The sequence below is a fragment of the Heteronotia binoei genome, chromosome 10 (assembly GCF_032191835.1).
Source record: "Heteronotia binoei isolate CCM8104 ecotype False Entrance Well chromosome 10, APGP_CSIRO_Hbin_v1, whole genome shotgun sequence".
NCBI lineage: Eukaryota > Metazoa > Chordata > Lepidosauria > Squamata > Gekkonidae > Heteronotia > Heteronotia binoei.
This window is the reverse complement of record NC_083232.1, coordinates 10,415,410-10,439,514: the sequence shown is the minus strand read 5'-3', so window position 1 is coordinate 10,439,514 and position 24,105 is coordinate 10,415,410.

Genomic DNA, 24,105 nt, shown 5'->3' with positions numbered 1-24,105 from the left:
CTGGGGTTGTCAAGTCCAGTTCAAGAAATATCTGAGGACTTTGGGGGTGGAGCCAGGAGACTTTGGGGGTGGAGCCAGGAGGAAGGGTGTGACAAGCATAATTGAACTCCAAAGGGAGTTCTGGCCATCACATTGAAAGCAACTATGTGCCTTTTAAATGCCTTCCCTCCATATGGAAAATGAAGGATAACGGAACCTTCTTTAGGGGTCATAGAACTGACCCCCCCCCCCAGTCCAATCTTTTTGAAACTTAAAAACATAAGAGAAGCCATGTTGGATCAGGCCAATGGCCCATCCAGTCCAACACTCTGTGTCGCACAGTGGCCCAAAAAATAATTCTCTAGCTATCATTTATCTATCCACACTGCGGCTAATAGCCACTGACGGACCTCTGCTCCATATTTTTATCCAATCCCCTCTTGAAGCTGGCTATGCTTGTAGCCGCCACCACCTCCTGTGGCAGTGAATTCCACGTGTTAATCACCCTTTGGGTGAAGAAGGACTTCCTTTTATCCATTTTAACCCGACTGCTCAGCAATTTCATCGAATGCCCACGAGTTCTTGTATTGTGAGAAAGGGAAAAAAGGACTTCTTTCTCTACCTTCTCTATCCCATGCATAATCTTGTAAGCCTCTATCATGTCAGCCCGCAGTTGATGTTTCTCCAAGCTCCAAGCATTTTAATCTTTCTTTATAGGGAAAATGTTCCAAACCTTTAATAATTGTAGTTGCCCTTTTCTGCACTTTTTCCAATGCTATAATATCCTTTTTGAGGTGCGGTGGGCAGAATTGTACACAGTATTCCAAATGAGACCGCACCATCGATTTATACAGGGGCATTATGATACTGGCTGATTTGTTTTCAATTCCCTTCCTAATAATTCCCAGCATGGCGTTGGCCTTTTTTTTTTTTATTGCAATCGCCCACTCTCTTGACCTTTTCAGTGAGTTATGTACCACGACCCCAAGATCTCTCTCTTGGTCAGTCTCTGCCAGTTCACACCCCATCAACTTGTATTTGTAGCTGGGGTTCTTGGCCCCAATGTGCATTACTTTGCACTTGGCCACACTGAACCTCATCTGCCACGCTGATGCCCACTCACCCAGCCTCCACAGATCCCTTTGGAGTGCCTCACAATCCTCTCTGGTTCTCGCCACCCTGAACAATTTAGTGTCATCCGCAAACTTGGCCACTTCACTGCTCACTCCTAACCCTAAATCATTTATGAACAAGTTAACGAGCATGGGACCCAGTACTGAGCCCTGCGGCACCCCACTGCTTACCGTCCTCCACTGCGAAGACTGCCCATTTCTACTCACTCTCTGCTTCCTATTACTCAGCCAGTTTTTGATCCACAAGAGGACCTGTCCTTTTACTCCATGACTCTCGAGCTTACTAAGGAGCCTTTGATGAGGAACTTTATCAAAAGCTTTCCGGAAGTCAAGGCAAACAACATCTATTGGGTCTCCTTTGTCCTCAAAGAACTCTAACAAGTTAGTGAGGCAAGATCTTCCCTTACAGTCTGCCCTCCAAAGGGGTCATTTTCTCCAGAAAAACTAATCTCATTTTTTTTCTGGAAACCAGTTTAAATTGCTGGAGTTCTCTAGCTCTCACCTGAAAGCTGGCAACCTTTTCTCCCTGCATGTTAACCTGCTGGAAGAACCCGGAGTTGCTGGTACCTGCGCAAGCAGTTAGTACTGGGCTCATTGGACAAATGGCTTGAAGTGAGTAGAAGACGTGGCATGTTCACACCCTCTAAATCTTGCACGTTCAATCCCCCTCTCAGTGCATTTTGCAACTGGGTTTTACGGTGTGAAGCGTCAAAAAAAAAAATCCACTCGCAAATGGTTGCTGAAGTGGATCAAAACTGCGTCATTTAGCATGTGAGAGTTTATATTATGAGACAGTGGAATAAAATACATGGTGGAGGAGGAGGAGGAGGAAGAAGAAAAAGAAGTCTTTTCAGCATTACTGCATTTGAGTTTGGTTTGTTTATCTCAAGAAGAAGAAGACTGCAGATTTAAACCCCGCCCTTCTCTCTGATTCAGAGACTCAGAGTGGCTGACAATCTCCTATATCTTCTCCCCTCACAACAGACACCCTGTGAGGTGGGTGGGGCTGAGAGGGCTCTCACAGCAGCTGCCCTTTCAAGGACCAACCTCTGCCAGAGCTAGGGCTGACCCAAAGCCATTCCAGCAGCTGCAAGTGTAGGAGTGGGGAATGAAACCCGGTTCTCCCAGATAAGAGTCTGCACACTTAACCACTACACCAAACTGGCGTGTGAAAGGAAATCAGCCAGTTAAAAAAAAACGGAATCCAAATAAAGATCGGAAGCCCTCTTCTGAATGAGGGTTTATCAGCACACAGGGAGCTGAGCGAACTTCTGTGCTCCTCACATTCTTGATTGGATACGCCCACACTGTAGCATGCCTTCCCCTCCCCCGATCCCACCCTTCCCAGGCTCCACCCCCAAACCCCCAGGGCTTTCCCAACCTGGAGTTGGCAGCTCTAGATGATAGACTGGGGGGAGGGGGGAGAGCTGCACACAAATTAACAGAGCATGGAGATTTTATTTAGCCCTGCAGCCACAGATGACTGCAAATTTATACCCCGCCCTTCTCTCTGAATCAGAGACTCAAAGTGGCTTAAAATCTCCTATATCTTCTCCCCCCCTACAACAGACCCCCTCCTATGAGGTGGGCGGGGCTGAGAGAGCTCTCACAGCAGCTGCCCTTTCAAGGACAGCTCTGCGAGAGCTATGGCTGACCCAAGGCCATGCCAGCAGGTGCAAGTGGAGGAGAGGGGAATCAAACCCGGTTCTCCCAGATAAGAGTCCACGCACTTAACCACTGCACCAAACTGTCTCCCAGCAGGTGGAACACATGAAGCTGCCTTATAGCAAATTAGAACCCTGGTCTCTTGAGGTCAGCGTGATCTACTCAGACTGGCAGCAAGTCCCCAGGGTCTCAGGCAGAGGTCTTTCCCATCATTTACTGCCTGGTCTTCAACTGGAGGTGCCAGGGTTTGAACCTGGGACCTTCTGCATGCCAAGCAGATGCTCTCCACTCAGTCACAGCTCCTTCCCTGTAGATCAAGCTCTCATCCGTGACTTGGTCCCCTGTTCAATCCGTCGATGCTACAGGTTCTCGCTACGACTTGTGGCAAGGAATCCCGCCTGCTAATTATATACATTGTGTGATGTGTTTCAAAAGCGCACGGAGACTGTGTGATTGCTTTCAAGAGCCTCAGAGGAGCCCTGCTGGATTGGACCAGTGGTCCACCTGGTCCAGCATCCTGTCTCACACAGTGGCCAACCAGTTCCTCTGGAGGTCTGACTACAGGGCATAGAGACCGAGGCCTTCCCCTGAAAAGAGCCTCAGAAGAGCCCTGCTGGAACAAACAGTGAGGGTCCATCTAGTCCAGTCTCACACAGTGGCCAACCAGTTCCTCTGGAGGTCTGACTACAGGGCATAGAGACCGAGGCCTTCTCCTGAAAAGAACCTCAGAACAGCCCTGCTGGATCAAACCAGTGAGGGTCCATCTAGTCCAGCATCCTGTCTCACACAGGGGCCAACCAGTTCCTCTGGAGGTCTGACTACAGGGCATAGAGACCGAGGCCTTCCCCTGAAAAGAGCCTCAGAAGAGCCCTGCTGGAACAAACAGTGAGGGTCCATCTAGTCCAGTCTCACACAGTGGCCAACCAGTTCCTCTGGAGGTCTGACTACAGGGCATAGAGACCGAGGCCTTCTCCTGAAAAGAACCTCAGAACAGCCCTGCTGGATCAAGCCAGTGAGGGTCCATCTAGTCCAGCATCCTGTCTCACACAGGGGCCAACCAGTTCCTCTGGAGGTCTGACTACAGGGCATAGAGACCGAGGCCTTCCCCTGAAAAGAGCCTCAGAAGAGCCCTGCTGGAACAAACAGTGAGGGTCCATCTAGTCCAGCCTCCCATCTCACACAGTGGCCAACCAGTTCCTCTGGAGGTCTGACTACAGGGCATAGAGACCGAGGCCTTCTCCTGAAAAGAGCCTCAGAAGAGCCCTGCTGGATCAAGCCAGTGAGGGTCCATCTAGTCCAGCCTCCTGTCTCACACAGTGGCCAACCAGTTCCTCTGAAGAGCCAACAACAAGATATAGAGACCGAGGCTTTCCCCTGGTAAGAACATCAGGAGAGCCCTGCCGGATCATCCAGTAGTCCATCTAGTCCAGCCTCCTGTTTCACATGATGGCCAACCAGTTCCTCTGGAGGTCTGACTACAGGGCATAGAGACCGAGGCCTTCCCCTGAAAAGAGCCTCAGAAGAGCCCTGCTGGATCAACCCAGTGAAGGTCCATCTAGTCCAGCCTCCTGTCTCACACAGGGGCCAACCAGTTCCTCTGGAGGTCTGACTACAGGGCATAGAGACCGAGGCCTTCCCCTGAAAAGAGCCTCAGAAGAGCCTTGCTGGATCAAACCAGTGAAGGTCCATCTAGTCCAGCCTCCTGTCTCACATGATGGCCAACCAGTTTATCTGGAGAGCCAACAACAGAGCATAGAGGCCTCTGATGTTGCCTCCTGGCTCCGTGATTCAGAAGGTTAATGTCTCAATTCCCCTCAGCCACCATGGCTACTAGCCTATTGATAGACTTATCCTCCATGAATCTATCTACCCGCCTTTTAAAGTTATTCATTCCTATGGCCATCACATCATCAAGGAAGAGGAAAAAGAAGACTGCAGATTTATACCCCGCCCTTCTCTCTGAATCAGAGTCTCAGAGCAGCTTTCAATCTCCTATATCTTCTCCCCCCGACAACAGACACTCTGTGAGATGGGTGGGGCTGAGAGGGCTCTCATAGCAGCTTCCCTTTCAAGGACAACTCCTATGAGAGAGCTATGGCTGACCCAAGGCCATTCCAGCAGCTGCAAGTGGAGGAGTGGGGAATCAAACCCGGTTCTCCCAGATAAGAGTCCACACACTTAACCACTACACCAAACTGACTGTGTTCGAAGAGTTCTTTAAATTTTATTTCTCTGCATTCAGCGAGCCAGCCTTCCACACAGAAACACAGACGGCTGTCAAAACCAGAAGCAAATCTTTAACACGACACCCGTCAAACCAGGCAGACTTTTCCCAGAAGGCCTTCGAAGAAAATCCCCGAGGGAAGACTGAGACATATTCCTGAAGCACCACAAAACTCCCCAGAATAAAAATAAACCGGAGTCTCATGCCTATCTTTATTTCAGTCTAGCACAAACTCTCTTGGATTGGAATCCTCCTGGAACGAAGTCCTATTACCAACAAAAGCTGTCCTCTTTTACAGTCTGAAAGAAATCTCATAAATCCCTCCTTTAGGCACCCAAGATAGCAAGGTTTTTCTTCTTGGGGTGATGTGGAAGATGCCAGTTTCCATTTTCCTGAAGTTCAGGCGTCCCTCAACATTCCCGGATGGCAAGAACAACCCCACGAGCGTGTCAAGAGACTTCGTCCAGTCCCTGGAACGGATGAAGAAGTCTGGTAAGAGGTTTCACTCCTGTCAGTTTGCTAGGTCTAGAAGACGGCAGCAGGATTCCTAAGGCAGGCATCTCCCTGTCTCCCTTTGAATGAGGATTTCTTTAAAAGGCTTTGGGGAAAAAAAATCCAGCTAGCAACTAGCAGAGAAAGGAAGATGGAAGGGGGGGGGGGGAGACGGGGAGGAGGATGGGGCGGGGGAAGCCAAAAAGAAGAAGTGGGGGTAGATTTGGCAGGCAACCAGTGCTGTTCAGCATCCCTTTCCACGTTCTTTTCCTCCCTTTGTGGAACACCCCCTTCCCCTCCTCCAGACCACCCAAAGCCCTATAAATAACCGGAGCGCTCCGCTACTTCTTCCAGACTTCAGTCAGGCAGCCTGTTTAGCAGACCGGGCAGGTGGTGATAAGAGAACAGAGGGGAGGAAGCCAGCGGCCGAGGAGAGAAGAAGGGAGGGAAGAGAAGGGCGAAGAAGAGAAGTCGAGGAGAGAATCGGCAAGTGGAAGGAGACAGCCAACCATGGCCAGCGAGCTCAAGAAGAAGATCTTCTGGAGAGCGGTGGTGGCCGAGTTCTTCGCCATGACTCTCTTCATCTTCATCAGCATCGGTTCGGCCTTGGGCTATAACTTCCCCTTGAAGACAAACGAGACCGAACCGCGCACCCAAGACAACGTGAAGGTCTCACTAGCCTTCGGGCTCTCCATCGCCACCCTGGCCCAAAGCGTCGGCCACATCAGTGGGGCCCACCTGAACCCGGCGGTGACCCTGGGCCTTCTCCTCAGCTGCCAGATCAGTGTTTTCCGGGCCGTCATGTACATTATTGCCCAGTGCCTGGGCGCCATCGTCGCCACGGCGATCCTTTCGGGAGTCACCAGCTCTCTGGAGCCGAACACCCTCGGCCTCAACACGGTAAGGGGGCGTCGGAGCCTAACTTCCCTGTTCCTTCTCTTCTCCTTTTGCTTAGCCGAAAGAGGATTCGAACTCAGGACTCCCTCTAAGCTGTGGAGTCTTGTGAGCAAAAATTCGACTTTGTGAGCTCCTGGCATTAAAGTTGTGAGCGACTGCATCATTTAGTTTGCTCTGAGGGCATTTTTCCTGAGCTAAGACAGAAATGTGTGAGCTGGAGGCTAAAAAAAAAATCTGTGAGCTAACTCACACTAACTCAGCTTAGAGGGAACACTGCTTCCAGCCTAATGATTGAATCTCTCTGAGCTGTCATTCGGACCTGGTTCTGTTGGGTGTAATCAGGGGTGGCCAAACTTGCGTAATCTAAGAGACACATAAAAGAAACCATCAGATGTTTGAGAGCCAAAAGACATGAGCATCAGATGTTTGAGAGCCACAAGACAAGAAGGAAGGAAGCCAAGTAGATGGAGGGAGGGAGTGGTGGAAAGAAAGCAACTGTAACTTTAAATGCCTTATCCAAGCTTGCCAATGGGGCGGTGAGAGCCAGGTTGGTGTAGTGGTTAAGTGTGCGGGCTCTTATCTGGGAGAACCGGGTTTGATACCCCACTCCTCCACTTGCAGCTGCTGGAATGGCCTTGGGTAAGCCATAGCTATCGCAGGAGTTGTCCTTGAAAGGGCAGCTGCTGGGAGAGCTCTCTCAGCTCCACCCACCTCACAGGGTGTCTGTTGCGGGCGGGGGGGGGGGAACGTAAAGGAGATTGTGACTGCTCTGAGATTCTAAGATTCAAAGTATAGGGCAGGAGATTGTAAGCCACTCTGAGTCTCCGATTCAGAGAGAAGGGTGGGATATAAATCTGCAATTCTTCTTCTTCTTCTTCTTCAAGAGCCACACAATATGTGTGAAAGAGCCACACGTGGCTCCCGAGCCACAGTTTGGCCCCCCCGGGTGTGATCTTTTAGCGCACTAGGGTGGAAATGGATAGTTAAGCCATTGACTGCTGGGAATCCACGACTAAAAGTCATCCAGAGCTTCTCCTGCAAGGGAAAGTGAGGTTGAAGTCTCAGGAAGATGGGGGTTTGGCAAAGCTGGGAAGGGGGGGGGGAAGCTTAAGGTTGCCAACTTTTTTTCTGCCAGGGCTTCTGTGCAGTCTGATGGGCAGAAATTGAGGCAGGGAAGTTTTTTTTTCTAGCTTCGTGAGAGCGGAGAACAGGAATCTCCAGTGACTTTAGTCATTCTGCAGAAAGTGCCATCCAATCTCAGGTGAAGAAGACTGCAGATTTATACCCCACCCTTCTCCCTGAATCAGAGACTCAGAGTGGCTTACAATCTCCTATAACTTCTCCCCCCACAACAGACACTCTGTGAGGTAGGTGGGACTGAGAGAGCTCTTATAGTAGCTGCCCTTTCAAGGACAACTCCTGCGAGAGCTATGGGTGACCCAAGGCCATTCCAGCAGCTGCAAGTGGAAGAGTGGGGAATCAATCCCGGTTCTCCCAGATAAGAGTCCGCGCATTTAACCACTACACCAAACTGGCTCTTACACTGTTGACTTACACTGACCCCATAGGGTTTTCAAGGCCAGAGATGTTTGGAGGTGACTTTGCCCTTGCCTGCCCCTGCATCCCAACTCTGGTATTCCTTGGAGGTCTCCCATTCAAATACTAGCCAGCGCTGACCCTGCTCACCTCCTGAGATCTGACAAGATTGGGCTACTATTCGTTTAAGGGCTAGTAAGAACATAAGAGAAGCCCTGTTGGATCAGGCCAATGGCCCCTCCAGTCCAACACTCTGTGTCACACAGTGGCAAAAAAAAAACCCAGGTGCCCTCAGGAGGTCTATCAGTGGGGCCAGGACACTAGAAGCCCTCCTCCTGTGCCCCCCAAGCACCAAGAATACAGAGCATCATTGCCCCAGACATAAGAACATAAGAGAAGCCATGTTTGATCAGGCCAATGGCCCCTCCAGTCCAACACTCTGTGCCACACAGTGGCAAAAAAACCCCAGGTGTCCTCAGGAGGTCTATCAGTGGGGCCAGGACACTAGAAGCCCTCCCACTGTTTCATTAGGAAGGCAGAGGCAATCGGGGGACATGGAATTTGCCACACCAGGGTCGCCCCTCAGCTGAATCTGTGAGAAAGTCTTCATTTTACATAACTGTTCTGGTTGTTGCAGGGCCCCGTGGCGTAGAGTGTTAAAGCTGCAGCACTGCAGTCCTAAGCTCTGCTCACGACCTGAGTTCGATCCCTGGCGGAAGCTGGGTTTTCTGGTAGCCGGTTTAAGGTTGACTCAGCCTTCCATCCTTTCGGGGTTGGTAAAATCAGTCCCCAGCTTGCTGGGGTGGGGTGGGGGGAAGTGTAGATGACCGGGGAAGGCAATGGCAAACCACCCCGTAAAAAGTCTGCCGTGAAAACGTCGTGAGAGCAACATCATCCCAGAGTCGGAAACGACCGGTGCTTGCACAGGGGACCTTTCCTTTCTGCTTGTTGCATCCAGCGTTCCCTCTAAGCTGTGGAAGTCTTGTGAGTAAAAATTCTACTTTGTGAGCTACTGGAATAAAGTTGTGAGCTACTACCGGCAATAAAATCGCGAGCTACTGCATTACATGCCTTTGCTCTGGGACCATTTTTCCTGAGCTGAGACGAAAATGTGTGAGCCAGAGGCTAAAAAACCCTTGCGCTAGCTCACACTAACTCAGCTTAGAGGGAACACTGGTTGCATCCTAGGCTTGCCAACCTCCTGGTGGGATCTGGAGATCTTCTGGCATTATAGCTGGTTTCCAGGTGACAGAGTTCAGTTCCGCTGGAAGGGGAACTCTCTATGGCGTGATACTCCACTGAGTTCCCTTCTCCTATCTGAATCCCACTAACCCTGGGTTCCACATCCCCCAAATCTCCAGTAATTTCCCAATCTAAAGTTGGCAACCCTAATCCTTGCTGGGAAAGCTTCTTGATTGTCTACTGGCTATGGGACTACAAAGGGTCAAGGTCACTACCAGAACAAAAGTTAGCAACCAGGGTGTGTCCGTTCTCCTTTTTCCACCCTGGTTTTGCAAAGGGGACCACTGTCAAACTTGGAGCTCTGAGATTCAAGTGCTCTAGGTACTTCAAATATTTCCAGTTTGGTGTAGTGGTTAAATGTGCGGTCTTTTATCTGGGAGAACTGGGTTTGATTCCCCACTCCTCCACTTACAGCTGCTGGAATGGCCTTGGGTCAGCCATAGCTCTGGCAGAGGTTGTCCTTGAAAGGGCAGCTTCTGAGCGAGCTCTCTCAGCCCCACCCACCTCCCAGGGTGTCTGTTGTGGGGGGAGAAGAAATAGGAGATTGTAAGCCGCTCTGAGTCTCTGATTCCCCTCCCCCACCCACCTAACGGTGTCTGTTGTGAGGGGAGAAGATGTAGGAGATTGTGAGCCCCTCTGAGTCTCTGATTCAGGGAGAAGGGCGGGGAATAAATCTGCCCCCATCTCACAGGGTGTTTGTGGTGGGGGGAGAAGATAGAGGAGATTGTGAGCTCCTCTGAGTCTCTGATTCAGAGAGAAGGGCGGAGTATAAATCTGCAGTCTTCTTCCACTTCTTCTCAGCCCCACCCACCTCACAGGGTGTCTGTTATGGGGGGAGAAGATATAGGAGATTGTGAGCCCCTCTGAGTCTCTGATTCAGGGAGAAGGGCGGGGAATAAATCTGCCCCCATCTCACAGGGTGTCTGTTGTGGGGGGAGAAGATATAGGAGATTGTGAGCCCCTCTGAGTCTCTGATTCAGGGCGAAGGGCGGAGTATAAATCTGCAGTCTTCTTCCACTTCTTCTCATCCCCACCCACCTCACAGGGTGTCTGTTATGGGGGGAGAAGATAGAGGAGATTGTGAGCCCCTCTGAGTCTCTGATTCAGAGAGAAGGGCGGAGTATAAATCTGCAATTCTTCTTCTTCCACCTTTTATCTTTAGTTGGTATATAGTATTTATATCCTGCCTTTCCCCCCCCCAAATGGGGACCCAAGGCAGTTTACATCGTTCTCCTGCCCTCCTTTTTATCCTTACAACAACCCTGCGAGGTGGGCTAGGCAGAGCTCATGACCAACGTTCCCTCTAAGCTGCAGAGTCGAAGCTGAGCAAAAATTGTACTTTGTGAGCCACTGGCATTAAAGGTGTGAACTACTGCATAAGTCAGTCTGGCGTCCTCCTTCCTGGCGTCCTCTGGCGTCCTCCTTCCTGAGGTAAGACAAAAAGGTGTGAGCTGGAGGCTAAAAATCTGTGAGCTAGCTCACGCTCACTCAGCTTAGAGGGAGCACCGCTCATGACAGGCCCAAGGACTCCCAGGAAGCTTCCACAGCAAAGTGGGGATTTGAACCCGGGTCTCCCAATCCCAGTCCGACTAACCAATGCAACATGCTGGGAGGGCTTCTCTGCTTTTAAGGCTGCAGCGGCAGGATAAAATCGAACAAGCAACCTTTCCAGGGGTCGCTAGGTAGAAAAAGAGGTGGTGGAGCTCATCCGGGGATTGTTATGCAGCTGCACCTCCTATTCAATGGGCAAGGTGGGGAGGAGGAGGGGGAACCCTCAGAAAGGTTCAGGAGCTGTGCTCCTGTGAGCTCCTGCTGAATCCGAGGCCTGACCATTTCCCCAGCGGTGAAGCCTTACCGGTTGGTTTTCTGCCTGGGTGGCTGCAAGGGAGCCAGGCATGAAAAGCACCGGGATTCATCTTCCATCTGCCTGGTCTTTCAAGTGTGGCTTCAGAAAGGCTTTTACGGATGCTTTTTTATGTTCCCTGGAATGGGTGCACTCACTCCTGTCGCTTGCTAGGGGGAGGAGGCGGGGCCCTCTACGAAGAATCTGATAAATGCATTTTAAAAAGACAGGGAACGGCTCCATTTCTTCCCATCCGGCAGGTCGTTATATTGCAATTATCTCCAACCGGATGAACTCTTATCTTATCTCGCTGTCTCGTTGCAATGAGAGATTGGAAGTCATCAGAAACCTTTTAGGGCCGCTCTCCCTTTAAGGGAGGAGAGAATCTAGCGTTGCCATCCTCCAGGTGAGCTCTGGAGGTCTTCCAGAATTCCAACGGATCTCCAGGTGACAGAGATCGGTCTCCTCTGGAGGAAATGGCAACTTCAGAGTGCAGACACCTCTAGTCTAAGAAGAAGAAGATTGCAGACTTATGCCCCGCCCTTCTCTCTGAGAAGGCCCCGTGGCGCAGAGTGGTAAAGTAGCAGTAATGCAGTACTGTGGTTTGAACTCTCTGCTCACGGACTGAGTTCGATTCCGGCGGAAGCTGGGTTCAGGTAGCCGGCCCAAGGTTGACTCAGCCTTCCATCCTTCCGAGGTCAGTTAAATGAGTCCCCAGCTTGCTGGGGGGGAAGTGTAAAAGTGGGGAAGGCAATGGCAAACCACCCAGTTAAAAGTCTGCCATGAAAACGTTGTGAAAGGAACGTCACCACAGAGTTGGAAACGACTGGTGCTTGCACAGGGGACCTTTCCTTTCCTTCTCTCTGAATGAGAGACTCAGAGTGGCTCACAATTTCCTATATCTTCTCCCCCCACAATAGACACCTTGTGAGGTGGGTGTCACCTGTCAGTGGCTGGAGGGGACCAGGCGACCTAGGTCCAATTGATAGCTCAGAATGCATGACATGAGCAAAGAATATCAGTTCTACACCGGGGGGCAGGGGGGTCGAGCAGGAACGCACCGGAATGCAGTTCCAGCTGGCTTGGTGTCAGGGGGTGTGGCCTAATATGCAAATGAGTCCCTGCTGGGCTTTTTCTACAAAAAAAAGCCCTGTGTGAAACAATGGTGACACCAGGCGGTGAGGTCTAATACGCCAGTTTGGTGTCGTGGTTAAGTGCGCGGACTTTTATCTGGGAGAACCAGGTTTGATTCCCCACTTCTCCACTTACAGCTGCTGGAATGGCCTAGGCTAGGGTCAGCCACAGCTCTCACAGAAGTTATCCTTGAAAGGGCAGCTGCTGTGAGAGCCCTCTCAGCCCCACCCACCTCACAGTGTGTCTGTTGTGGGGGGAGAAGATATAGGAGATTGTAAGCCCTTTTGAGTCTCTGATTCAGCGAGAAGGGCGGGGTATAAATCTGCAGTCTTCTTCTTTCCCTTCTTCAGCCCAGACAAGGCCTCCCCTGGGCTGCTTTTGAGTTCTGAACAGGGGTGGCCGCACGTGCTTAACATAAGAGCCACATAGAAGAAACGTCAGATTTTTGAGAGCTGAAAGACAGGAAGGAAAGAAGGAAAATAGATAGGGGAGAGGTGGAAAGAAAGCAACTTCCAACGCCTTCTCCAAGCCACTGGCTGACTTGGCTCGGAGAAGCGATTTAAGGAGAGAAATGTCTTCTCCAAGTCAGCTGACGGGGCGGTGGGGGCTTTGAGAGTTACAGTATATGTATGAAAGAGGCACAGTTTGGTCGCCCCGGTTCAGAACAACCAGCTACGGAGGACCGAAGGGCTTTTTTTGTGTGTGTGTAGCAGAAATGCCTTTGCCTATTAGGCCACACCCCCTGAACATCTGAACATCTGAAGCTGCCGTCTACTGAATCAGACCCTCAGCCCATCAAAGTCAGTATTGTCTACTCAGACTGGCAGCGGCTCTCCAGGGTCTCAAGCTGAGGTTTTTCACGCCTCTTTGCTTGGACCCTTTTTAGTTGGAGATGCCGGGGATTGAACCTGGGACCTTCTGCTTACCAAGCAGATGCTCTACCACTGAGCCACCGTCCCTCCCTAAAAGAGAGTTATATGAACATATGAAGCTGCCTTCTACTGAATCAGACCCTCAGTCCATCAAAGTCAGTATTGTCTACTCAGACTGGCAGCGGCTCTCCAGGGTCTCAAGCCGATGTTTTTCACACCTATTTGCCTGGACCCTTTTTAGTTGGAGATGCCGGGGATTGAACCTGGGACCTTCTGCTTACCAAGCAGATGCTCTACTACTGAGCCACAGCCCCATTCATGGCTCTCCAGGGTCTCAAGCTGAGGTTATTCACGCCTACTTGCCTGGACCCTTTTTAGTTGGAGATGCCGGGGATTGAACCTGGGACCTTCCGCTTACCAAGCAGATGCTCTACCACTGAGCCACCATCTCTCCCTAAAAGAGAGTCATATGAACATATATGAACAAATGAAGCTGCCTTCTACTGAATCAGACCCTCAGTCAGTATTGTCTACTCAGACTGGCAGCGGCTCTCCAGGGTCTCAAGCTGAGGTTTTTCACGCCTCTTTGCTTGGACCCTTTTTAGTTGGAGATGCCGGGAATTGAACTTGGGACCTTCTGCTTCCCAAGCAGATGCTCTACCACTGAGCCACCATCCCTCCCCTGATATAGCCAATCCTCCAAGAACTTACAGTAGGCCATGTACGAAGAACCCTGTAAGCTCCAGGAGGATTGGCTCCATCAGGGGGTGTGTGGCCTAATAGGCAAAGGAGTCCCTGCTACAAAAAAAGCCCTGTGAGAGCTAACAAAAGCACTTGGCTGAAGGCCTAACTCAAGTCTGTGAGCCCTTCCCAGGACTGAAAGGCCGACTGGAGCCGTTGCCCCTCAACCGGCGGCTGGTCTCCAAAAGAAACAGTGCAAGAAAGAAAGAAAAAAAGCCACCAAAGTGTTCCAAACATCTACTCAGCTTCAATAAAGCTGCCCTCCGTGGTGACTGCGGAGTCATAAACTTTGGGCTAGCGCAGTTGGAAATTCTGACGGAGGGAGCTTCCTTGAGGGTGGTACTCTTTGCCCGTACCACCCAGGGTTCACGTTTAATGGAAACAGACTTACAGTGAAGTACAGTTAGGGTTGCCAAGTCCAATTCAAGAAATATCTGGGGACTTTGGGGGTGGAGCCAGGAGACATTAGGGGTGGAGCCAGGAGACATTAGGGGCGGAGCCAGGAGCAAGGGTGTGACAAGCATAAATGAACTCCAAGGGAGTTCCGGCCATCACATTTAAAGGGACGGCACACCTTTTAAAATGCCTTCCTTCCATAGGAAATAATGAAGGATAGGGGCACCTTCTTTTGGGGCTCATAGATTTGGACCCCCTGGTCCAATTTTTTTGAAACTTGGGGGGTATTTTGGGGAGAGGTACTAGATGCTGTACTGAAAGTTTGGTCCCTCTATCTCAAAAAACAGCCTCCTCAGAGCCCCAGATACCCGCGGATCAATTCTCCATGATTTTCTAGGGGAATAAATCTCCATAGGGAATAACAGAGTTCCCAGCAGACATTTCCCTCCCCTCCCCCCCCGCTTTCTGACGACCCTGAAGCGGGGGAGGGGAGGGCCTCCAAACTGGGGGATCCCCTGCCCTCACCTGGGGATTGGCAACCCTAAATGAAAATCCTTGGGCTGGGGTGGCAGCTGCTGTCAATGCAATGGTTTTAGAAAATCTGCACAGCCAATCAGAAGCCTTGCTGGGGGGGAAGCCCCACCGGGTGCCACCCACTTTCGAAAAACATGTGGCACTTGCTAGAGAAGGTGTTGGAGGGCACCACATGGGGACTCCTATTCTAAACAGGCCTCTCCTTTGATCCTGCAGGGCTCTTCTTTTGTTTTTGTGCGCAGCGCAAGGCCTGTAGCCACCCTCTTTTCATACTTACAGAGGCTTTAAAAAAATATAATTCAGCAATCCCTCTGATTTCTTTGCATCTAATGCTCCTGAATTATTACGTGTGGGAAGAAAAGATAGTTACCATTCACAGTAACCATGAAAATCTATCCGTCTGTCTGTCTATCCATCTATCTGTCTGTCTGTCCGTCTATCTATCCATCTGTCTGTCTGTCTGTCTGTCTGTCCCTCCCTCCCTCCCTCCGTCTGCCTGTCTATCCATCTGTCCGTCCACCCGTCTGTCTATCTATCCATCTGTCCGTCTGTCTGTCTGTCCGTCCCTCCGTCCGTCTGTCTGTCTATCCGTCTGTCTGTCCCTCCCTCCATCTGTCTGTCTGTCCGTCTATCTATCCATCTGTCCGTCTGTCTGTTTGTCTGGCCGTCCCTCTGTCTGTCTGTCTGTCCATCTATCTATCCATCTGTCTGTCCGTCTGTCTGTCTGTCCATCCGTCTCTCTCTCTCTCTCTATCTATCTATCTATCTATCTATCTATCTATCTATCTATCTATCTATCTATCTATCTATCTATCTATCTATCTATCTATCTATCTATCTATCTATCTAGTTTATGCACTTAAGTCGCTTCTTAAATCCTACCTCAGCAACTATCGATACTACAGTAATCTTACAGAGAGTTATATCACTATAAATCCGTTGAAGAGATCTCCCAGAATGTCAACTGTGCAGAGTTCAGTTCCCCTGGAGAAAACAGCTGCTTTGGAATATGGATTTGGTGCCACTATACCCTGCCCAGGTCCCTTCCAAAATCCACCCTGTCCTTGCTCCTCCCCAAATCTCCAGGCCTTCCCAAATCAGAGTTGGCAGCCCTAGGTCTCTCACCATTTGATCCAAGCGTGCAGATGGGACACGCAAGCGATGTGAGAGCTGTTGCCTAAGCAAGGGTTCCAAGAAAATACAGGCGGCCAGTGGAAGTGGAGTATGAAACACGGAAGGAACCTCGGTTCCGTGTCGCCGTACCTGTGGGATTGAGGACTGCTACCCTCACTGCACTTGAATAAATGGCACACTTGCGTCTACCAAGAAACAGGACATTTTTAGTCAGCAAGATATTGTACCTGTATAGCATTGCATATTGATCTGGAACCACTATGGATGTTGAGCTCAGTGAAGAGTCGCTGTATTTTGGTTGAAAGTTGTGTTTGTGATGTTCCAATGAACTGAAAGCATAATAAGAGTGGCTACATTTATTCTTGTTTTGTAAATTACACAGCGTTCTCCTATTTTTGCCTTACCGAGCATTACACTGTGGCGTCCTGTTTGCCTAAATCCTCAGATGGGGGGCAGGGGATCCCCTGGTTTGGAGACCCTACCCCTGCTTCAGGGTGCTCAGAAAGCGGGGCGGGGGGAGAATGCCTGCCCAGCACTCCATTATTCCCGATGGAGACCGATTCCCATAGGGTATAATGGAGAATTGATCTGTGTATATCTGGAGCTGGGGGGGGGGCTGTTTTTTGAGCTAGAGGCACCAAATTTGCAGCATAGCATCCAGTACCTCTCCCCCAAATAACCTCCAAGTTTCAAAAAGATTGGACCAGGAGATCCGAAAGCGGGGCGGGGGGGGGGGGGGAGAATGTCTGCCCAGCACTCCATTATTCCCGATGGAGACCGATTCCCATAGGGTATAATGGAGAATTGATCTGTGTATATCTGGAGCTGGGGGGGGCTGTTTTTTGAGCTAGAGGCACCAAATTTGCAGCATAGCATCCAGTACCTCTCCCCCAAATAACCTCAAAGTTTCAGAAATATTGGACCAGGAGATCCGAGAACGGGGCGGGGGGAGAATGTCTGCCCAGCACTCCATTATTCCCGATGGAGACCGATTCCATAGAGTATAATGGAGAATTGAACTGTGTATATCTGGAGCTGGCGGCCCCCTGTTTTTTTGAGCTAGAGGCACCAAATTTGCAGCATAGCATCCAGTACCTCTCCCCCAAATAACCTCCAAGTTTCAAAAAGATTGGACCAGGAGATCCGAAAGCGGGGCGGGGGGGGGGGGAGAATGTCTGCCCAGCACTCCATTATTCCCGATGGAGACCGATTCCCATAGGGTACAATGGAGAATTGATCTGTGTATATCTATGAACCCCCAAAGAAGGCGCCCCTATCCTTCATTATTTTCCAAGGGAGGGAAAGCATTTATAAGATGCGTGGTCCCTTTAAATGTGATGGCTGCAACTCTGTTTGGAGTTCAATTGTGCTTGTCCCAACCTTGCTCTTGGCTCCACCCCCAAAGTCTCCTGGCTCCACCCCCAAGATCCCCAGATATTTTTTTGTATTGGACTTGACTGCCCTATCTCAGAGTGTCTTATCTGGTTCTCTCCTCCACCATTTTTATCCTCAAAACAGCCCTGCAAGGATGATCAGGCTAAGAAAAAAAGCCCGAAATCACCTCGTGCAGGGGTGGCCAACGGTAGCTCTCCAGATTTTTTTTTTTGCCTACAACTCCCATCAGCCCCAGCCATGGCCATTGGCCATGCTGGCTGGGGCTGATGGGAGTTGTAGGCAAAAAAAACATCTGGAGAACTACCGTTGGCCACCCCTGGCCTAGTGAATATTTTAGCCGACACGTGGATATGAAGAAGAAGAAGAAGAAGAAGAAGAAGAAGAAGAAGAAGATGATATTGGATTTATATCCCGCCCTCCACTCCGAAGAGTCTCAGAGGGGCTCACAATCTCCTTTACCTTCCTCCCCCACAACAGACACCCTGTGAGGTAGATGAAGATATTGGATTTATATCCCGCCCTCCACTCCAAAGAGTCTCAGAGCGGCTCACAATCTCCTTTACCTTCCTCCCCCACAAACACCCTGTGAGGCGGGTGGGGCTGAGAGGGTTCTCACAGCAGCTGCCCTTTCAAGGACAACTCTGCCAGAGCTCTGGCTGACCCAAGGCCATGCCCGCAGGTGCAAATGGAGGAGTGGGGAATCAAACCCGGTTCTCCCAGATAAGAGTCCGCACACTTCACCACTACACCAAACTGGACCTGGGGTTTCCCAGGTACAACTCCTACATTTTGGCCATTACCTCATGTTGAAATCTGAGTTGGAAGCAAACGCCACCGAAAGCAACAGGACGCGCTTCCAAGTCGACGTGCTTAATAGCTGACTTCCACAGCCAAACTGAATTCCAGCTGCTCTCCGAAAGCAGCCGGTCTCGTTAACCTGAAAGCGCTTGGGCTTGGGCCGGGGCTGGAAAACGGAAGCTGGCTCATTCCCTCCGAAACCGCTGCCTCAGAGAACTAGCCCACGCAGTAAGACACGACCGCATGGCCTTCCCCCAAAACGGCCATCGGGCAGCAGTTCTGACAGATGTGTGGTCTGGTTTCCAAGGGTGTTGGCATCGGGGCTTTCCCGTATACAGCCCAAGACATTTGGGTTTCCTCAGTGTGGAGACAGCTCTGAAAAATAAATGCGGGCAGCTGCCTGAGGGAGAATCGCCTCTGAAACCACTGGCTCCCCTTACAACCATTCAGTGGGAAGCCTGTTTGGGCATCCAGCGTAAGTTAATGTGTGGGTCCGCAGGAGGGCTGCCAGCCTCCAGGCGGGACCTGGGGATTCCATAGAATCCCCAGCTCATTTCTAGACTACAGAGATCAGTTCTCATGGAGAAGATGGATGCTCTGAAGAGTGCCAATCCCCAGTTGGGGGCAGGGGATCTCCCAGTTTGGAGGCCCTCCCCCCGCTTCGGGGTCATCAGGAACTGGGGGAAGGGGCTTGTCTACTGGGCATTCCATTATTCCCTATGGAGACGGGTTCCCATAGGATATAATGGAGAATCAATCCGTGGGGCTCTGGGGGAGCTGTTTTTTCAGCATAGCATCTGGTGCATCTCCTCTAAACACCCCCCCCCCCAAGTTTCAAAAAGGATCGGACCAGGGGGGTCCGATTCTATGAGTCCCAAAAGAAGGTACCCCTATCCTTCATTCTTTCCAGTGGAGGGAAAAGGTGTACGGTCCCTTTAAATGTGATGGCCGGAACTCCTCTTGGAGTTCAATCGTGCTTGTCACAACCTTGCTCCACCCCCAAAGTCTCCTGGCTCCACCCCCAAAGTCCACCCCCAAAGTCCCCAGATATTTCTTGAATTGGATCTGGCAGCCCTAGGCGGACTCTTTGGCCTTGTACCCCCCCAAACTCCACCCCCCAAAACTCCAAGAGTTTCCTAACCTGGATCTGGAAACCCAAACCCATCCCCCCACCCCCACCTGCAGCTGGGGAGACCTAGTAGGGCAAGGGTCATTCTGTAGAAAAAGAGGTGGTGGAGCTCATCCAGGGAGCCAGTTTGGTGTAGTGGTTAAGTGTGCGGACTCTTATCTGGGAGAACCTGGTTTGATTCCCCACTCCTCCACTTGCACCTGCTGGAATGGCCTTGGGTCAGCCATAGCTCTGGCAGAGGTCCTTGAAAGGGCAGCTGCTGTGAGAGCCCTCTCCAGCCCCACCCACCTCACAGTGTGTCTGTTGTGGGGGAGGAAGGGAAAGGAGATTGTGAGCCGCTCTGAGACTCTTCGGAGTGGAGGGCGGAATATAAATCCAATATCTTCATCTACCTCACAGGGTGTCTGTTGTGGGGGAGGAAGGTAAAGGAGATTGTGAGCCGCTCTGAGACTCTTCTGAGTGGAAGGCGGAATATAAATCCAATATCTTCATCTACCTCACAGGGTGTCTGTTGTGGGAGAGGAAGGTAAAGGAGATTGTGAGCCGCTCTGAGACTCTTTGGAGTGGAGGGCGGGATATAAATCCAATATCTTCATCTGACTCACAGGGCGTCTGTTGTGGGGGAGGAAGGTAAAGGAGATTGTGAGCCGCTCTGAGACTCTTCTGAGTGGAGGGCGGGATATAAATCCAATATCTTCTTCTTCTTCTTCTGCAGCTGCATCTCCTATTCAATGAACAAGGTAGGTAGATGGAGAGGAGGAACCCTCAGAAAAGTTCAGGAGCTGCGCGCCTGTGAGCTCCTGTTGAATTCAAGACCCCGTTAAGAGTGTCAGACTGAGGCAGCTTTCCCTATCTTATTCCTGAGGTTCCAGAGCTGAGGTTCACCTGAGGAAGAAATTCCCAAGTATCTTCAATATTCCATTCCAACCCAGGGACAATTGCAGCAGCAGTCACAGAGACCTCAGTGGGACCTCTTCCCTTAGAAGGCGAAGGATGCTTTTCACTCGGTCCACCTTTAACATCCACACTCGAGACCTCAAAAGGTTTGGGGTGGGAGAGCCAGCTGTGGTGTAGTGGTTAAGTGTGCCGACTCTTATCTGGGAGAACCGGGTTCGATCCTCCACTCCTCCATTTGGACCTGCTGGAATGGCCTTGGGTCAGCCATAGCTCTTGTAGAGTTGTCCTTGAAAGGGCAGCTGCTGTGAGAGCCCTCTCATCCCCACCCACCTCACAGGGTGTCTGTTGTAGGGGAGGAAGGTAAAGGCGATTGTGAGCCACTCTGAGTCTCTGATTCAGAGAGAACGGTGGGGTATAAATCTGCAATTCTTCTTCTTTCCTCTTTCTCTGACTCCCGGCTGCGCATTTTGGCTGTGCCCTCTTCTCCACCTTGGGTCCTCTAAAGAAACCCTGCCCCCCCTCACGAGAAACAAATTTGGCACTCTTGGCTAGGAGTTATATATTGTAACAAGAAAGAAAAGGGGACGCAGGGGGAGGAGGAGAATATTGACTTTTGTTAACATCTCCCAGTACAAACAAGCCACCTTGCGCGCGCGAGAGAGAGAGACAGAGACCAGAAAGATAGTTTGGAGACCGAATCCTGCATTACTTCTACATGAAGGGACAAACAAGGAGACTAAAAATATTATATTCTCTTGAGGGAGGGAAACCCATGTTTTTAAGTAGCTCTCCAGACTAAGCTTTTAGTTGCAGAATATTTAATGGTTTGCTCTCCATCCTTCCTCTCCCCCCCCCACCCCCATCTTCTGCCGCAAGTCACTCTATTTATACCGTTCCTAACTATATATTATTAACTGTCCCTGGAGTCTTTAGCATTGCCACAGACGTGCAGGAACATATGAATAACATCGAAGGAGGCCAAAGCGGCCAGGCAGATAACTCTAGAAATCTGGCTGTCTGGAAATACAGTGGATATTAACCCTCCTGGCTTCATTTATTCCCACCATCTGGGAATCAGATATGCTGCTTTTAAACACGGAGTTTCTATGGCCCCGTGGTGCACTGCAGAGTGGTAAAGCAGCAGTACTGTGGTCTGAACTCTCTGTTCACAACCTGAGTTCAATTCCGGCGGAAGCTGGATTCAGGTAAGAAGAAGAAGAAGACATTGGATTTATATTCCACCCTCCACTCAAGAGTCTCAGAGTGGCTCACAATCTCCTTTATCTCCCTCCCGCACAACAGATACCCTGTAAAGGAGGTGAAGGAGATTGTGTGAGCCGCTCTGAGATTCAGAGTATAGGGTGGGATATAAATCTAATATCTTCTTCTACCTCACAGGGCATCTGTCGTGGGAGAGGAAGGCGAAGGAGATTGTGGAGATTAAGAGACACTCTGAGATTCAGAGTAGTGAGCTGGGATATAAATCCAATATCTTCTTCTACCTCACAGGGCGTCTGTTGTGGGGGAGGAAGGGAAAGGAGATGGTGAGACTCTGAGATTCAGAGTATAGGGTGGGATATAAATCTAATATCTTCTTCTACCTCACAGGGCATCTGTTGTGGGAGAGGAAGGCAAAGGAGATTGTGAGCCACTCTGAGATTCAGAGTACAGGGTGGGATATAAATCCAATATCTTCTTCTACCTCACAGGGCGTCTGTTGTGGGGGAGGAAGGGAAAGGAGATTGTGAGCCGCTCTGAGACTCTGAGATTCAGAGTATAGGCTGGGATAGAAATCCAATATCTTCTTCTTAAAAGCAACATTTCAGAATATTCTGGTCCAAAATCACACATACAAAATCTCCCTTTCGCTTGACATATGCTTGTCGCTTGAGGTAAGAGACGAGGTGGGATTGCCATAGAGATGGGTCCGGCAGCAGCTGTTGTTTTTCGCAAACAGAAGAAAGAGGAGGAAGTTTATACAAGCCTAGATGGGTTTTGTAGAAAAGACAGTGACGGGAGGGGGTCTAAGTCGGTGCGGGAGAAAACAATGCCATGGAAGTGTAGAAAGAGTTTTCTCACCAAATATGCTGTGGAAAAACGATCACTCGGGTTCAAGCCATCGCTCTGATAAGCAGCAACAATGCAGGGCGAAACGTTGACCGTAGCCTCACATAGATGTTTCCTAAGTTGCTGAGATTTCACGGAATGTTCACAAACATTCCAATTTCTGAAGGGGAAGGGACATGCAGGAGATGTTGACCTCTGGATTCAAGGGAAGAGGAAGATGCTGGAAGTAGGAACGATATTTACATAGGATCTAGGGACAGAACTGGGAGGAGGGGTCAAGGAAGACTAGGGAGGCGGGGGCTTCAGTACTTGCCAAGAGGAATGCCTGCTTTACATCAGTGTGCACAAAGTGAGGCTCTAAGTGGACGGCTGGGTCGGTCCGAAGCAGTAGAACAAAGTAGGAGTCAAGTGTACCTTTAAGACCAACAAAGTTTTATTCAGAACGTTAAGCTTCCGTGTGCTCCAAGCACACTTCATCCGACGAAGAGTCAGGTGCAGTGGGCAGAGCTGCATATAGCTGGCAGGCAGTGGTTTAGAATGCAGAATGGTACAAATTTAAGATCCAATGAGAGAATAGTAAAATTAACAAATTGAGCAACCCAGTTTGGTGTAGTGGTTAAGTGTGCGGACTGTTATCTGGGAGAACCAAGTTTGATTCCCCACTCCTCCACTTGCACCTGCTAGAATGGCCTTGGGTCAGCCATAGCTCTCGCAGGAATTGTCCTTGAAAGGGCAGCTCGCTCAGCCCCATGCACCTCACAGGGTGTCTGTTGTGGGGGAGGAAGGGAAAGGAGATTGTGAGCCACTCTGAGACTCTGAGGGCAAGATATAAATCCAATATCTTCTTCTACCTCACAAGGTGTCTGTTGCGGGGGGGGGGGGGAAGGTAAAGGAGATTGTGAGCCGCTCTGAGACTCTTCGGAGTGGAGGGCGGGATATAAATCCAATATCTTCATCTACCTCACAGGGTGTCTGTTGGGGGGGGGGCGGGGAAGGTAAAGGGGATTGTGAGCCGCTCTGAGACTCTTTGGAGTGGAGGGTGGGATATAAATCCAATATCTTTATCTACCTCACAGGGTGTCTGTTGTGTGTGTGGGGGAGGAAGGTAAAGAAGATTGTGAGCCGCTCTGAGACTCTTGGGAGTGGAGGGCGGGATATAAATCCAATATCTTCATCTACCTCACAGGGTGTCTGTTGCGGGGGGGGGGGAGGGAAAGGAGATTGGGAGCCGCTCTGAGACTCGGAGTGGAGGGCGGGATATAAATCCAGTATCTTCATCTACCTCACAGGGTGTCTGTTGTGGGGGGGGGGGAGGTAAAGGAGATTGTGAGCCGCTCTGAGACTCTTCGGAGTGGAGGGCGGGATATAAATCCAATATCTTCATCTACCTCACAGGGTGTCTGTTGTGGGGGAGGAAGGGAAAGGAGATTGTGAGCCGATCTGAGATTCTTCAGAGTGGAGGGCGAGATATAAATCCAATATCTTCATCTACCTCACAGGATGTCTGTTGTGGGGGGGAGGAGGGTAAAGGAGATTGTGAGCCGCTCTGAGACTCTTCGGATTGAAGGGCGGGATATAAATCCAATATCTTCATCTACCTCACAGGGTGTCTGTTGCGGGGGGGGGAGGGAAAGGAGATTGGGAGCCACTCTGAGACTCTTCGGAGTGGAGGGCGGGATATAAATCCAATATCTTCATCTACCTCACAGGGTGTCTGTTGTGGGGGGGGGAGGTAAAGGAGATTGTGAGCTGCTCTGAGACTCTTCAGAGTGGAGGGCGGGATATAAATCCAATATCTTCATCTACCTCACAGGGTGTCTGTTGTGGGGGAGGAAGGGAAAGGAGATTGGGAGCTGCTCTGAGACTCTTTGGAGTGGAGGGCAGGATATAAATCCAATATCATCGTATTCTTTTTTGATCTGAGTAGCATGAGTGTGAGAAAGCAATAAAACAGCAATATTTCAAAATGTGAGAATGTCAATCACTCTATTATATAA